This window comes from Labrus mixtus, chromosome 10 (genome assembly GCF_963584025.1).
Source record: "Labrus mixtus chromosome 10, fLabMix1.1, whole genome shotgun sequence".
Classification (NCBI taxonomy): Eukaryota; Metazoa; Chordata; class Actinopteri; order Labriformes; family Labridae; genus Labrus; species Labrus mixtus.
The window spans coordinates 22564812-22582327 of record NC_083621.1 but is presented as its reverse complement, the minus strand read 5'-3'; positions in this window follow the sequence as shown (position 1 = coordinate 22582327).

The window sequence follows — 17516 nt, the reverse complement described above, 5'->3', positions numbered from 1 at the left end:
ACTTATTTTCTGCTTAAAGGTTCGATAAGCAACTACGAGTACCCCCTAAAGATGTGCTAGTAGTAAACTCTGTTTGCACCTAGTGTTTATCATGTAAATAGACAAACAAAGTTGCTTGAGGCAACACAACTTTACTTAGCCAAACATCAACAGGTAGCATTCTTGTGATGCACTCCAGCCTCAACTCCAAACCTCACATCGTCTTTTATGCTAAATAATTCTACGTACACCTCAGGCAGCAGAAGCTTTATTTTCCAACATAGGCCTAATGCTTTAGGATCCTGCTTAAGTGGTCATGAATATTTCTCGTGATGTAGGTTAACTAAGGATATTTAAACATGTTTTTTGTGGGGGCTTTATCGAAGCATGCGAACATCCTGTTTCTTTAGTTGTTATCGTTAGCACTATATCTGTTTCCCATGGTGTTATAGTTTCCTTAATCACAAGTCATTTGTGAAAGGGCCGAGTGGGATCACTTACTTCCTCTGCATTAAAGGCAACCAACTTTTGCCCAGTCAACGATAAAATATTCCTCTGATTGGTTTATTTCTTGCAGGACGAATACTCATATGCAGCCGGGTTTTAAAAGTTCATGTAAACAGCTTAAAATGAATAAGAATTTAAAGGTCACATATTATCCTCTTTTTCAACCAGTTTAAATAAGTCTCAGTGCATCTTTTCTGGTTTTGTCCACATGTGGGATTTTTTTGGGTTGACCCTGAAGAAAATGCTAGCTTCATTTCCACTATTGTTAACAATGAGCCCAGGAACAATAATTTTCGGGGAATTATAAAATGGATGTCAAAGTATTTTAAATACAGTTATTTTGTTGGGTAAGAGATTTATTTTCGAACTGAAAGAAAAAGAACGCTTGACATTACTTAATTTTCTCTCTTTTTTGAAGCATTATTTTAGGTTAGAGGGCATTATCGCGACTAGACAGGGACAAATGAATGATTATGGAATAAGATGGGATTCACTAAGGCCATGCTTAGAAAAATGATGATCGTGAAGACAGGTCTTTAATTTTGTTCTTGTGGTTTGTAGTATGTTAATGGTTTGTGAAGTGTCAGTAATATGTGTGTATCTTGTGTGTATTGTTTTAAGGTAAATAAAAAATAAAATAAAAATAAAAAGTCCCACTGCTCACTAAAACATGTCTGTGATGTTACTTGTTAAAATCCTCTCTGACCCTTGATCAGTGGTATTGTACTGGTGAGTGTGTGCCGTAGTCCTTCAAGCAGGCAGCTCGTGTTCAAATCCGACCTGTGCCTCATTTCCATCTTGTCATTCCATACTCTCTCTCCCTGATTTCCAACTCTATCCACTGTCCTGTCTCCACATTTAAGGCATAAAAAGACCCCAAAAAAATCCACTCTGATCCTGTATTTGATCATGCCTATAAACCCCTCTATTTCATCCCTGCTCAGAACAGACTGTTTCTGTGTCTGTACCGTTAAATGTAAATGATCTGTGTCTGACCACGCCCCCTCTCTGGAAGGGCTTGGGCTTTCTCACACCATGCCCTGCCCCAGGCAGAACAAACCCATCGCTGTCAGAGTGTCACCCACCTGGGGGAGGGTTTTTTTCCCCCCATATGATGTCACAAAGAGAAATCTCCAAATGGCCTGTTTGAGCACACATTTTCTGAAAAGTGGAGCAGGCAAAAGATTGAGAGGATTTACTTCTTTTTTCTTCATAATTGGGAACTTAGACAGACTAGGGACACAGTAGTGTTAGAAAAACATGGTAAAGTGTATTCTGCATAATATGTGACCTTTAAATCAGAGCATGGCCCAGAGCATTGTTACTTACTTCAAGTAATCACAGGGTTAACTATCGGTGGTATAATGTCTTTGCACAGTGTCAACAGATGTTTGATGAAATATCAGATGACAACTAAAGTCTTTCTGTATGTGGTCGTGGCTCATCATCTCTTCAAGAAGGGGTCAACAACCTTTGCAGTATTTGGGATCTTTTACATTAAAACATGTATGAAATGAAAATACTGTACAGAACATAAATCAGGCTACAAGGATTCCAACGCTGCAAGTACAAAACGGCACAGACTGGTTACACAAGTGTTCAACTGTTAAGTGGCTGTGCAAGCGAGGCGGAGAAAATCAAACGGTTTTGGATCAAACGACAAAATATAATTTTTCCTCTGTGGAAGATCACTGTGTGTGTGAATGTGTGTAAGTGTGTAGGTTTTTTCCACACATAGGAAACAGTGTGGGCTGCAAACACTCCGGGCAATTCCGCCTTTTTTTTTTTCTTTTTTTTTTTTGCTTGTATGAGTATGCATGTGTGTGTGTCCAACAGAGTTTGTGTGTGTGAGAGAGAAAAAAGAGAAACTGTGTGTATGTGGGTGTACACAGTGTTTGTGCGCTGTGTGTGTGTGTGTGTGTGTGTGTGTGTGTGTGTGTGTGTGTGTGTGAGTGTGTGTTTTTGTTGTGGTAGTTGTGTGGGTGTGTGTCAGAGAGAAGGGGAGCGAACAGGTCTTTTCTAAATGAGGGGGAGAATGAGAGATCAGGAGAGAATTAGTCACATACAGAGATTTCCTGTGCTTCCAATATCCAGTATTTCCCTGACTTCTATTCTTTCTTTCTTTTCATTGCTTTCTCCCTGTGTATCCATGTTTCCTGTCTTATTCTCCTTTCTTCTCGACTTAGCCCTCTATTAGTACATCTAGATTATGCTACAGAGACCTCTGCTCTCAGCGGAGTGTTTAAGCTTCCACACAATTTTATTAAAACTATTCTCAGGTTAAACAGGTTTCTCAGATAATGAGAAAGAAGTAACATATGTAACATTTACACATTAAAATAGAAGTTTTAAAGGTTGATTTAATGGTACAATAACCTTTTAACAGGAAGATTAGCGTCTCTCCCTTGTTAGAAGCGTGACCCGATGTCCTGTTTCCTGCAGTATGTAACTTTGGCAGCGGGCCGAGGTCATCTCGCTAGAAGTATGTACGGCTTTACTACACTAGTACACAAGCCTTCAGGTTTAAAAAGAAGCCAGTTAGCTTATCGCTTTACAGTTTGACACAATGGCTTCGGCTAAGAGACGGAACAGGGCGATGACGGATGAAGCCAAGAAGAGAAAAACATAGAGAGTGACAGAATAAGAAGCAGAGTGTACATCCCTGTAGATGTTATTCATAACAGATTGCGACATATCGTTAGGCTGTACCGTAATCGGTGTCATCGTTGTCGCATGTTTAGCAGCTTTTCTGGGAACAGAAAGTAATCCCACCCAAGTTATGTCTCAGCTTTGAAAACAAACAAACAAATAAATCCATCTTACACTTAAAGGTTGTCTCTGTTCTCGTCTAAAAAAAACTAGCTTCATACTTTTTAAATCTAACAAACCCATCATAACTAGGATAACCCCTCCGATGTAGCCATTTAGCCACATCCCATAGACATCATGGTAACTGCTGAATACTTATACACATACTCCACCTGCAAACTATTTATCTTACAGCAGTGAAGTAAGACTCAGCCTTCAACTGTGTTGCAAAGAGCTGCTAGGTGTTTTCTTTACATTTCAATGTAGCACATTTTCGTGAAATTGAAAAGACAAATAAATCTGATTTGATGAGCTGTGACATTGTTTACAGAAAGGTTTTTTCGTAAAACTTTTCATGTAAAGGCGAGGACTGGCAGTCCACCTCAAGGTGTAATTCTTGTCAGCCTTACAGTAACAGCTTGAACACTCTGTGGAAGTTTATATGCACAAGGATTATTCATGGCTGTGTCAACCTGTCCTTTTCTTTTCATGTCAAATATACCACAAAAAGATTAAAGGTAAAGCAGGGAATGACCTCATTACACATTACTTGCAATGAACTAAATTACAATGTTTGTTACGGACACATTGCCACACATATGTGTGTTTGTGTGTGTAGGTGTGTGTGTGCGTGTGCGTGTGGTTTTGCACACAAGTGCCTGCATAAGTCAGTACCCAAGTTTGTCAAACTGACACACGCCTCCGTGTCATCGATGTGTCAAAGGTTCATGTAAACATAATCTGGATAAGAATTCAACTTTGTATGAAATCTGTGTATATCTAATCCTTCATTTCTCTTTCTGTCAGATTTACCATCCTTCTGTCTCAACAGGGATTATTTACAGTGTGTTGCTTATTTTGGCTCTGTATGAAGCAGCAGCAGCTGTTTTTAGTGAGAGATGAGCAGCTCTGGAACTGGATCACAATTCAGCAGGCCAAACTGCAGCCAGCAAGAGATGAACATTTTAGTTTCTGATCCAGACAGGTTTGTTTAACCTAACAAAAACATTAATTTGCACCTGTTTATCTTTAACTAGACAGCTGTAACCATCACAATCAGCTTTGAATCCATTTGCTCATCCTTAAGATAAAGTGAGTGTAACTGATTATATTTGCTCGTGCTTTGAGAAGTCTACAGAACAGCCCTGCTACTTCCTCTGAGAGGTTGTTATTTGGAGGGTTAATAATGGTAATTAGGAAGTAAAAAAATGTACTTATAAGGTAAGGCGGAGGCTGGTTGGTCTTTAATAAAGTGTAGACAAATTTTAATTTCAGTTCAGAAAATATAACATAGAATTGTTTCAGTTCTCCAACTTTCAAATTTCACTACAAAATCTACATAGTGCACCTTTAAGGGTTTGATTTTCAACACATATGTAACTGAATCCACTCACGTCACTTTCACAATGATGTCACCTTATTTCTCTTATATGCACTAAATATATTGTATTTTTTATGCACAAACAATATTGAGAATCGTAACTGACATGGTAAATGGTTAATGGAATAGCGATTTTCTCGTCTTCTGACTCAAAGCACTTTTACAGGTCACACCTACACATTCACACACTGATGGTCGAGGTTTCTTTGTAAAGTGATCATCAGAAGTAATTAACCCCATTCATACACATTCACACTCAACCAATGCAGCAGGGGGAGCAACTTGGGGTTAAGTTTCTTGCCCAAGGACACATCAGACATGTGGCTGCAGGAGCTGGGAATCGAACCCCTGACCTTTCCGGTTGGGAGACGGCCAACTCTACCAACTGATCCACAGCCGCCCATGTTTTTTTATTTTGGTATCCTTAATTTATCCATATAATCTATACATTTTATTGACTGTATATGTTTGCTGGTTTCTTAATTATTCCATTGCTTCTGCTGCCTGAGGTGTACGTAGGATTATTTTGCATAAAAGAGGATGTGAGGTTTGGAGTGGAGGCAGAGGTTGGAGTGCATCAATGCTATATTCCATGGCATTAAATCACGCTGATATTTGAAATGCAGATGAGATTCAGCAAACATGAATGAGGTAAATGGAGAGCTGCAGCCTTGTGTTCTGTAAGCATTATGAGGTAAGTTATTGTAGTCTGGCTCAATGATTTGGCCCGCACTTTAACACGGTCAGCAGTTGGAGCTGCAGCAGTGTCTCTACAGTAAACTAATAGACGTAAATCTGGCATAATAACAAGCAGGTCCTCTGGCACTGGAGGTGTGACTGACCTCTTTAAGATGGCAAACATTCAGCCCCCTCTGAAAGGACCAACATTGGATTTTGCTGATGAATGACATCTTTTGAAAATGTTCAAAGTTGTCTTTAAATTCAAACATATTTGAGAAAGTGGATTTTATGAAAACTTTGAAAAGTATCCAAAAGATGACAGAACTGTTTCAGAAAGCTACAGTGTGTGAAAAAGCTTCTAGGTGTGACAAATCATTTGAAAGTTGAGGCACCTCTCTGGAACTAAGTTCAGCCTGGACTAGAAAACATAAACCTTATGAGAGGCTCAGGAAACAGAAAAGAATCATAAGAGTTAATTAAGCTATTTTTCTAAGTCACCACTGTGATAAGAAGGAAAACGTCTCTTTCTTAAAGAACAAATATCTTCAATTTCATTCATAGTTTGATTTTTATCCGCCGGTTACTGCCACAACCTTCCCGGGGTTACGGTCTAAGTGAGTGACATGCCTTCTGCACACAAGTTGATGATTGTTCATTGATATTCATGGTCTTGGTCTTGTCTCGGTCTTGTCCTGGACCGGTCTTGACTCTGTCTTGATCCCTTAATGTCTTGATCTTATCTCAGTCTCGGTCTTGTTAAGTGGGGTCTTGACTACAACACTACCTAATAGTGCTTAACTACCCTTCGAGAACATTACGCTCCCAGAATGCAGGCCTGCTTATGGTAACTACGGTCTTTTCTAGACGGGGAGCCGGTGTGTTTCCCCCAGCCAATGACAGCATGCAGGTACAGTAAGTAAAGGAGTGGATACAATTCAGCAATTGGACGCTATTTACACGGGCGAATATGACAGACATGGACGTAGCAGCAAAGAAGAGAACATATAATCATATTGAGGCAAAACGGCGAGCGGGTAAAGATCATTCTAAAATAAGGGCAACCTTGTGTTGGCTTTCACCCGTGGAAGTGGAGTTGGCCTGGTTTCTGTTGGACAGGCTGGTGCCAAACACCAGTGGTTGGCTTGTGCTAGCATGCGGTAGCTTGCAGTGTAGGTACAAGCAGTTAACATAGACACTACTTCCTGAGAAATAGAACGCACCGGACAGCTCCCTAGCTCCTTCCAGCAGTAAGATCAGCACCTTGGAGAGCACTGCAGTTCTCAGGCCTGACGTGCTTGCTGGTTGTTGAATGGTGAATGGGCAGAGTGGATCGCCTCTCGCAATAGGTTGACTGGATCTAGTATTATAATCTCTGAATTTAAAGTTGATTGAATTTACTCTCTGGGCTGCTGTATGGATTACCTGTTGCTTCTCCTGCTGTTTTTCACCTGTTTTGTTTGGAGTTTTTTCTTGGATTTCCTCATGTTTGGATTTCCTTGTGGCTTATCTTGTGTTTTCTCCAGTGTTGTTGCCGTTTGATATCACATTTTATAACTCTCTCTCTCTTATCTCAACACAGAGACTTTTTGTTTGTTATTGAGTGGGACTTATACCTAACATAATATCTGCTAGAGGAGAATTAACAACCAAAAGAGTAAACAGTAGCTGCAGCCCTTGCATGGGGGGGAAACGTTCTTTACATTTTGTCCAGAAAAAAGGTGATCCAGTGATCTTACCTTTGAGAAACATACAAACCAAGTTATCCAGTCATGCTATTACAACGTCAGGAATATTGCTAGCATAAGAGCTATGACATTTTTTCACGATACACAAACATTCATGCTTTTATCTCTTCTCTAGTAGATTATTGTAATGGTCTTTTAACAGAGATAATCCAAAAAATAATCAGCCGTCTCCAAATTGCGCAAAGTTTGGATTTGTATATTCTGTAAAGCACTTGGTGACGTTGGTTTTGATAAGTTATACTATTTGTTACATTACAGATTGGACCCCAAGATGCAGAAACAGACACAAAGTCACTTTTTAAGGTGTTCAATGTAGATTCTTGTAGAGAAGCTAAAAGGCACGTGGTGGTAACCGAGGGCTGGCTGGCGCAGGAAAAGAGGCAGGCAAGCTCTCCAAGAAAACTCTCAGGCAGAGAGGTCAAAAGGAAGCACAGGTAGGTGGTGAGGCTCACATGCAGGCTGCACACAAAATAAAACAGGTCAGTACACAATTAAAACACACCAACAAAAATCAAACAACTTTTCTCAAAGGTAACGCTAGAAGTGAGCCCCTGAGCACCAACTGCAAAGGGACAATCTGGCACAGGAGTGGTGTTTTGATCAGTTTTTATGGCAGGAGCGATGACATAATGAGAACCAGGTGCTCCTGGTTAAAGAGACCCAGCTCAGCCAGCCACGCCCTCCACTGTTCACTTACACTGGCAGAGAGAAAAATAGAAAGAAGAGGAGAAAAAGTAAGACCAACTGCAGGATAAAACACCACAAAAAATACCACCAGAACATTATTATTATACTACCTTCTCTTTTGTAAAGCATCTCGAGATACCCCAGGGTGAAATTTGGGTGAGACAATGTTCCTACTCATGCACACCAAAACGGAGCGTTCTGAGAGAGCTGGTTTATACAGGGTCACAAAACTCTTCTGGTGCTTGATTCATGTTATATCTTGACCAAAGCACAGCACAGATGTTTCATTTAGACCGCAGGGGACTGTTTGAAAAGCTGGAAAGGGTATAATATGTCCTCTTTAAATGTTCAATACAATAAAACAACAATATATAGAGAGTTTGAATATAGTTAGAAATACAAAAAGTACATTGAAGTAAGTAGAAATACAAATATTTATAAAATGTATTCTATGAGTATTGTAAAAATATGTGCCTTAACAAATATGAGGATGTACAAATATGTGCATAATGCACTGACATGTGCATCAACAATTGTAAATTAAATAATTAATAAAAAAGGGGTGTGTCACACTGAAATAGACCAATCCTTGTGATCCAATCTGTATGCAAACCAGAGCGTGGTAGATGTTCGGTACTGCAAGGTGAAACCTGCAAGAGGATGACTAGGAGTGAAAGCTGCATGATGAAATTACAAGCAAGACAATTTGGTTTTGATGGAAGTCAGTCTGGTCCCTATTGACTTGTTCCTGCCCTGCTAATGAATGCTAACAAGAGATTTCACTGTTGATGTGTCAAACAGCTGTCACACCAGCATAATGAGTTTTTGAGCGCTCTTTAAAGAGCTGTGGATTGTGATTAACTTGCCAGATGTCTTAAAGACGCCAAACCTGCCCCCAATGTTCCAATATTAAGACAAAGCTTGTTGGAAGAAGTCTGGTATAAAAGACAAATGCATTTTAAGGAAGGAGAGGAGGTTAAACAGCAGAGGAACACTTCAAAAGAAAATCACAACTACATAGATTTGAACTGAACAGAGGGAGATGAGGGGGGGTAGAGAGATGAGAAGTTGAGAAAGAGATGCACACATGAAAGGAAGCATTGGGGAAATAGAGAGAAAATTAGGCAAATTATTATGACAGAGAGGAAGAATAAGGCAGAAATCAAATGAAAGTGGTAACACAGAGATACCAAATGAAAGAATAATAGAAAGGATGATGAAGACAATAAAAAAAAAACAGCAATGCATGCCAGGTAGAGGACACAATGGGATGCTGAGACAGGATGGATTAGAGAGGTGAGCTGTGGATTTGAAGTTGGGTGGAGGGATGCATGGATGGATCACTGGAAGAGGACAGGTATTCTAGAAAGAGCGAAAGCCTTTAGAAGAGATGTTAGGGGAGCTGAGGTGAGATCCCAGCTAAGCAGCAGAGGATGAACAAGTGGGAGAAGAAGGAAGTACATCAAAGTATAAACTCATCTGGGAGGTTTGTGTGTGTGTGTGTGTCTGTATATAGGTACCATGTCTGTTATTCTGGCACCTGAAGAGCGGGCCCTAAAGAGATGCTTAAATAAAACTCTTTGAGTATTGATGTATGTTTCCATTATAAAACACTTAGCTCCTGTTGAATTTGAGAGGTGGCTTTTAAAACTCTTACCTGAAGTGTGAAGTTAAGAAAGAAAATGAACATAGGAAAGAAGGAACTAGTTTTCATTATGGGAAAATGCAAGGCTGGGTTCTGTCACCTGCACAACGACCTGTTGTGGATGAGGTTTTTGTTTTCACTGGACGACTTTGTGTTCTGCGAGCCCTGTCATTCTTTCTCGGTTTAGTTTTAGTTTTTTTTTGGTTGGATCTCAACAAACAGGTAATCACTGGTTTCTTTGCAGTTCATTGGTGTGGGCCGGCTGTAGAGTCCGGTAGCATTATTTCTTCAAGTGTGCATCATTGAAAAGGACACACCGCACCTGCTGTGCACACATCAGAAATGGTGCATTTAGGAATACCGGACACACCTGATTGTCATCACTAATCACCTGCTGCTGCTTTTATATTTTTTGGTTCACCTCTCCCAAACTGCAAGATTATTTTTGCCTACATCGTAGTTGATCTGCAAGCTTTTCTAGTGTTTAAAGACTTTATAAAACTTCTGTGCAGCAATACAGTACTTTTTTTTAACAGTTTATTTAGATTTATTTACTCAGCCGAAATCATAGGCCAGCAAATCCAAATGTACCTTCTGTACTAAATGTTCAGAAAAAGCAAATGAGACAGTGAATCTTGTCCATTTATTTTGTTCCTGTAGTGAAATGTATTCACCCAACCATCCAAAAAAAAAGCCAAAACACTTCTGATACTTAAATAAAGGCTTCCCATAGTGTAACTTCCCTTCTGAAAGGATAACAGTAATGTACAACCGGTTATGTAAAATTAAACAACATTGGAATAATCAGAAGGCATAATTCTTCCTATTTGGATGAAGCGTTGCAGCCTGCCCACACCTCCAGCTGCAGCATAGACAATGGTGTGCCAGACCTGTAAGGTGCAGCTGGTGTTGGGAATATATCCTGCCAAGAAGTTTCTCTCAGACACAGAAAGCAGAGGTCACAAATCCTTACTGGCAGGTCTACCTACATGCACTATCAAACCCCTGCAGATGATCCAAAACGCAGCAGCGCAACTGGTCTTCAAACTAAGACCCAAAACAGCACATGTCACTTCACTCTTCATATGTTCAGTTTTCGAGCGAATATCTCAGAGACGTTGTGCCTGATGCTGGGAAAGCGCCTCATTACATTTTACTGCACATCTCTATGAGCATGAGAAAATGAAAAAACATCTTGAATCTTGCAGGGGCGCCGGTGGTCAGTGCGTGCCCCCCCATGTGCAAATATCTGGCTCTATCCACTGTCCTTTCTCTACAATAAAGGCGTAAAAAGTATTTTTTTAAGTTTATAACATGACTTAATATTTAGGCCATCATTTTAAAGGTACTCTTTCTGAGCTTGATGTACTGAGACATGTCTCAATTTTTCTTTCTCTGTCTCTCCTTTCTCTGTCATTTCTCTCTCCGTCCTCCCACACATCCCAACGAGACCCAATTAGTGTCCTTCCAAATACTCCTGTTACAAAGAAACAAAAGCAGAGAGGTAGACGATATCTCTGATGGCGTCTTTGTTTTACATTGACCTCGGCCAAAAAGAGGGTAAAAAAACAAAACAAATGGGAGAAATACTAATGTAGGTAAAGTTGCAGGTACAATTCTGTAATTTTGTGCTGGGACATCAACCACCATCTGTTCCTGGCATCATAATACTCATAATACTCTCTGGATTGAAGTCCATTTGGAGTCTTCGAGTCTCTCAGCTCTCCGCTGAGCTGCTCTCATTTTGTCTAACAGAGGCCCACACAGTACGTGTTCTTCCTGCTTTCTTGTTCTTGTTCTTTACTTGTGATCAAAGTCAAGGAAACCCACGTGGGTTCAACACTGCAGGCAGCATGTAACACAAGTAGACACACAACAGACTGAATAAGTTTGGTTAGATCCTGTTAGGTTACATGATTAATGTACTTATGTTAATCCATGTAGGGAAAACAGGCAAGCACTGAGATCCTGAGATAAAAGTGGGTTTAGATAAAGCCATGATATCTTGGAGGGAAAAATGTTCACTGCAGTAGCACATTGGATATAACAAGCATACAAATTGGAAAAGAACAGCTGTGAATGTGAATGCTTTGCACATCATGCCTTCACTTCACTCTTCAAAACCTTGTTAACTCGCTTTTAGGCCACCAATGACACACCATAACATTGTACTTTTTTCATCGATAGGACTTCAGAAAACTTTTCCTTTAATCAGTAAAAGAGGAACATTATCACTCATTCGGAGTAAATGGTGAATTGGCTTGAGTTTGCACAGAGCTTTTCTAGTCTTCTGACTACTAAAAGCGCTTTTACACGGTAGGTCACACCTACTCATTCGCACGCTGATCCATCAGAAGTAACTAATCCCATTCATACACACTCATATGCCGCTTACCAAGCAGCGGGAGCAACTCGTTTTAAGTGTCTTGCTCAAGGGCACATCAGACATGTGGCTACAGGAGCTGGGTATCAGACCCCCGACCTCCCAGCAGAGAGACGACCGACTGTCATGCTTTCCTTATTAAATGTGGTCCATCTCACTTTGATACATGTTTCTTTGTACCGGCTGTGGATTTACCTGCTAAAAATGACTCATATTCTCCTTTGTTTCTCCATCTCTGTGTTTCCTGCACCCGCGTCCATCACTCATTGGCCAGATTGAAACTTGCCAGTTATGTGTGTTTTGGGATATCTCAGATTCCATCATGTAGTGTTGATGATGATGTAGCCTCTGGGAGCCATTACCAAGATTTGGTGGCTTTTGTTTTAAAGCCATCTTGCATTATGTGAGAGTAAATACTACTCAGACTACAAACAAGAAAAATCCAATCACAGCTGCACAGTCAAGACACATTTTTTATGCCATGTCCACTTCTGATCAAGCCAGGTGTAAACAGGGTCTTGTTTATGTGTGTTTGTGTGTTGGCGTGTGTGAGGCTCTCCTTCGTGGCTCCCCTGACTCCCGGCCCTGCTCATCTTACACACCTGTCTACAATTAGCTCATCACCCCTCCCACAGCCAAGTCTGAAAATCACTCACCCACTTCACTCAGTTAGTCCAACATTTTGTAGAGGTTTTGCTACTACCACACTGATTGAGAATAACTATAATATATATATTTATTTAGTTTAATTTTTCTTTACCTTTATACTAAGACATTTAGGTTTCCTTATTTCTAATGCCATGCACATTTTGAGATATTGAACATAAAGTATCCAACAATGCATTTTGAATAGTAGAGTACAACCTGCCCGTCTTGGAGCTGATGTGGAAATGTAAAAAAGTACAGCTGCTCGAGTGTCTGGCACCAAAAAGACCAAAGAAGACCCACTTATACCCACATTAAAATGCCCATTTTCACAGCAGAATTACACCTTTCTACAGCCTGGTACCAAAAACAGTTTTGATCTGAATAGCTCCTTTCCTCATTGAAAACACTCTACAGTAAATGAACTGCTTTGATTGTTATTATTATAATTATTAAGATTAAGAGTTAGGCATACGTTTACATATTTAGTGGCATTTTGTTACTCAGATTTCTGTTTGAAATAAACAATCCACAGTTAAGCCTTTCTGTCCTGAACCATGCCCCCTTCTTTTTGTTGTAATAATTCAGAAATAAACCTGCCAATCTAACCTTTAACCTTTCACCTATCCTACTAACTACCCCCCATTTTTTGCATGCCCACATAGACAAAGTCGTTACAGCAGCTGCAGTTTATCAACCCAAAGAAGTGAATTTAATGTAACCAGATCAACAAGAACATGAAACATGTCTTATGTATCATCAATGAAATCTTCACCTCCCTCGGGAGATCTTCCTGGCACGCCCAACTGGGAGGAGAACTGAGGGGTAGACCCAGAGCTCGCTGGAGGGATTATATATCCACCTTGGGATCCCCCAGGAGGAGCTGGAAAACGTTGGTGGGGAGAGGAACGTCTGGGTTGACTTGCTGTGCTTGCTGCCACCGCGACCCGGCCAAGTATAAACGGAAGATAATGGATGGATATAAAATTGGATGTTAGTCTTGTAATAAACTGATATATTCTGCAGGACACTTTCCGATTAACAAGAGACTCAAAAAGCATCTTTTATTTACTGACTAAATGTAGGGCCATATGGACCTACAGCCCCCATCATCGAAACATACCTGCCACCAAGTGTAACAACGTTCCGTTTAAAGTAGAAGCATTACATCTTCATAATGACCCTTTTCAATTTCTCATGCTACGTAATGTGCCTGTCTTCTTTTTCCCATTTTACAAAAGGTTCGGCATGGACGCTCGTGGCAAGAAATGAGAAAAACTCTGTGCAATCAATTAAAAAAAGCAGAAGCAAAGAGAAGAAGAGATCAGGAGCCAAAGTCTTCTTAAGCTGGCAGGAGCTGAGGCATCACGTGAGGTAAGGAAATAACCTTTTGGAAATCCCCTTCTAAAGGAATCAATAGCAGCTTGAATTGAAAGACATTTAATAAAGCAGCTTCTTATCTGTGTGAGTTAAGAGGAGGGTTTTAATAAGAGCCTCGGCTCCCTATTGTAAGTGAATTTTGGCTGATAATCTGTTTCCCTGAGTAGAAAAAAGCGTGACTATGGTGTGTATTTTCCCAAAGGTGACAATTAAGTGTTTCTTATTATATTATATCTTATTGTATTATTTAAGTTCTAAAGCACATAAATGTATTCCAAAGACATGGGCTTGAACATGAGAATGAAATGGAACCAAAGGATGTGATGATCATGAATGATGTGCGTTTGTTTAAAGGCAATGCTGACTTCTATGCAAGCACACATATTCCATGGAGGAGAACGAAAAAAGCCTACTCACAGTCATAGTCTTGCTTAGTCACAGTTTTAAATGTTCTATCTTGAAATGCGATTAGTCAACATGCCTGTTAAAAGGACGTTTTTCTACTGCCACTTTTACTTGTGTTAAATGCTTTCGCAGTGCACCTGCCTTCAGGTTACTGCTGGTTCTTAGTGAGTGATCAAAGTGAATAGCTTGGGGCATTAGGCTGATATTTCAGAACAGTCAATAAGTTCAGTTTTTTAAGATTCAATACATATGAAAGCTCTATGGTTGTGCATCATACACAATACAGGATTCCAATGATATACATACAACCCAGTGACTGTTACAGAGTAGTTTTGATGCACTACTCTAATTTGAAATGTGTCTCAGGAAACTTCATTTTGAAAGTCTAACTGGATGTTAAATTGCTAAACTGTAGGTGGGGCCTTGCATCATCACTGACCAAGTTTCTACATATTGTCAGACTTAACCATGAAAAAACGGAACGAGTCCAAAAAACAAACCAGAGAAAGGTTTGTACACAGAGATCCAAAAAGCACTAGCAGAGTTCTGTACTGTGTTGTCAAATAGGATTAATATTGACCGTTTTAGAAGCGTTCTTGAAAACGTGTTTATCTAAAAAGGAAGCTTTTCTGACATGACTGACCGTCACACAAAGGATTTATTGTCCACCAATCGTGAATATGTTGATGAAACCCATTCTTTCATTAGAAACTAGTCTACAGCAACACACAAAAAACCAATTCACTTTTATAAAACAAGCACATATAGTGTACTCCCCGTACGACATACACACATTTCCCATTAAAATCAATTCTGAATGCATACAGTCTGCACACTTTTAGCTGTTCCCAAAGAAGGCCAGTTAATCTGCCCATGTATGTCCTCAGGCTCATGATTATATATGCAAAACCAGGAGTATAGGAATAAGTACAGCTGGAGTGTTCTGTCAGTGTGTGTGTGTTTGTGTATGTGTGTGTGTGTGTGTGTGTGTGTGTGTGTGTGTGTGAGAGAGAGAGAGTTGAATTAAAACTGGCTTCCTCTTGTAGCTAATAGGGTCAGTGAGTGTGTGAAAGAATGTTTTTGTACGATCTTTTAGATTGAGCAAATACATGAAACAAAACGACATGCTGACACTTTTAAAATGATCTTTAAAAATCCTGCTTCTAAATGACTGCAGGGTTAGAGAGAAATGTGGGCAAAATAGGAATAATAAAAATGTTGTCCATCTTTGCACCCCTTGTGGACAAGTGGTACGTCGTTTATCTCTTCTGTTCTCGTCCTGAACATGTTGGAGTAGGGTTCTCTGACATCAAATCTCAACCTGCTTTCTTTAAACAGTCAAATTATCACTCACGTGCTGGTTAAGCCGCGTAATTCATAACTGTCACTAATAGACGGTAAATATTAATGGACGAAGCCTGAGAGACTTCACCCATCTGTTCACGCAGGGGTCTCCGGATGCTCATCGGCAGCAGCCGCCATGCTGGAAATCCTGTCTCACCCTAACTTTCAGTCAACCGACAGCTGAGAGCTGGAGCTGAGGCGGGTTTTGGGCCTCCTCACAAAATACTTCACCAGGCCCACCTGTCAATCAGGTAAGCTTTGTGACTATGGATAACACCTGTCGTTCATTAGTGTGTGCCCATGAGGATAAAAACTTATCATCCCATCTGGTGAAAGAAAACACAGAGAAGAGGAGATTCTGGAATCATGCTATTAAATGCTCTGCGGTCCCTTGTGAAGGGAACTAAATAACAGTGCCTGTCAGCACCTTTGTGTGCGATTGGACTTAAAGCTGTTTCTTTGCACAAGTTAACTGACATTGTTTCCTCCTCTCTAGAGTGTTGCTCTTACTCTCTGATGTACGTCACTTTGGAGAAAAGCGTCTGCTAAGTCTGCAGTCTCAGTGGACCTCCTGCTCATAAAGGGTATGGAGAGTTGTGGCGTATGATAGCTTTACCTTTGTTTTCTTTCACCATAACTTTTCCTGCTTCTTTATCCAGTTACAATAAACATTTAATTGATAATGTCATTACTGCAAAAAAAATCAAGTCATAATTTGAGAGGCTAATAAGTCAATTAACTTGTCTTTCTTAAATCCTTTTCACAGCATTAAAGGGCCTTCAAAAAGTACTGGGACCTTCTTATTAGATGGGAGGGTTTTGAAATGCACAAGTCAAATTTGGGACAAGGAATTCTTGTTTTCTTGCTCAACTCAACTTCAACTTTATTTGTCCCCGGAGGGCGATTTGTTTTGCGGCAAGACAATAAAAGGGCAGCAAGAACAAGACAGTAAAAAGACAAAGGACAAAAGTACATAGGGTGAAAATATAAAAAAATACAACACAAGAGGGACTGAATACAGCATCCACATGAAAGTCCACATGAAATATAAGCTGCTCACTGTTAATATACGTCAGGGATAAGATTCAAGAGTGCAAAAGTGCATCTTAGAACTAGTGCTGGGCGATATGGCCTAAATTTGATATCACAATATTTTTTTGCCTAATGTCGAAATTCGACATGACTCGATTTTTATCGCATAAAAAAGTTTATAAATGTAGTCTATAAAACTGAATCTCCACTGTGTGAAAAAAAAAATCACTGGCCCGACCATTGTAGCCGCTGGCCCAGGAATGTTACTTTTGATTCGAAGAATAACAGTCACCAATTTACTCTTGAACCATTCTGATGCAAAAGTCAATTACAACTTTTATTTAATTAATTGAGCTCTAGTTGTAAAAATATTGTGTATTTTTCTTATATTTATGTGCTCATGTTTATTCACCATGCTGGTAACTATAAGAGTCTACTTAATCTGACTGATATTAATATGAGGCTGTGATAGATCTGGAATCTCTCCTTCTTTCTTCTCTGTGAGAAACTCTTCATCCTTAGATCTTTACTTTAGGAGCTCTCTTAAGGGCTAACATGCTTTGTGAATAACTTTTATCTTTACCAGGATCTAGTCTTTAACTTTAAAGTGTTCCAGCTCCTCCAGCTGTCTGTCACTGTGGCTCAAACTTTTCTCCCTTCTGTTTTCGTCACGCCCTGCTGTCACTCTCGACTCTTCCGGTGATTTTTTCTCTTTGAATTCTGATTTTAGCTCGGCTTTTGTCGGGATCTGATGGTTTTAAAACCGTTTTACCAAACGTGTGTTTTAGTAGAGAAAACCTGCGCTAAAATCTGCGTGTGAGTGAACAATTCGAGTGTAGCGAGCGCGCTCGCGGGAGTGACAGCAGTGGAGCCGCCAGCTGAACGTGCAATCAG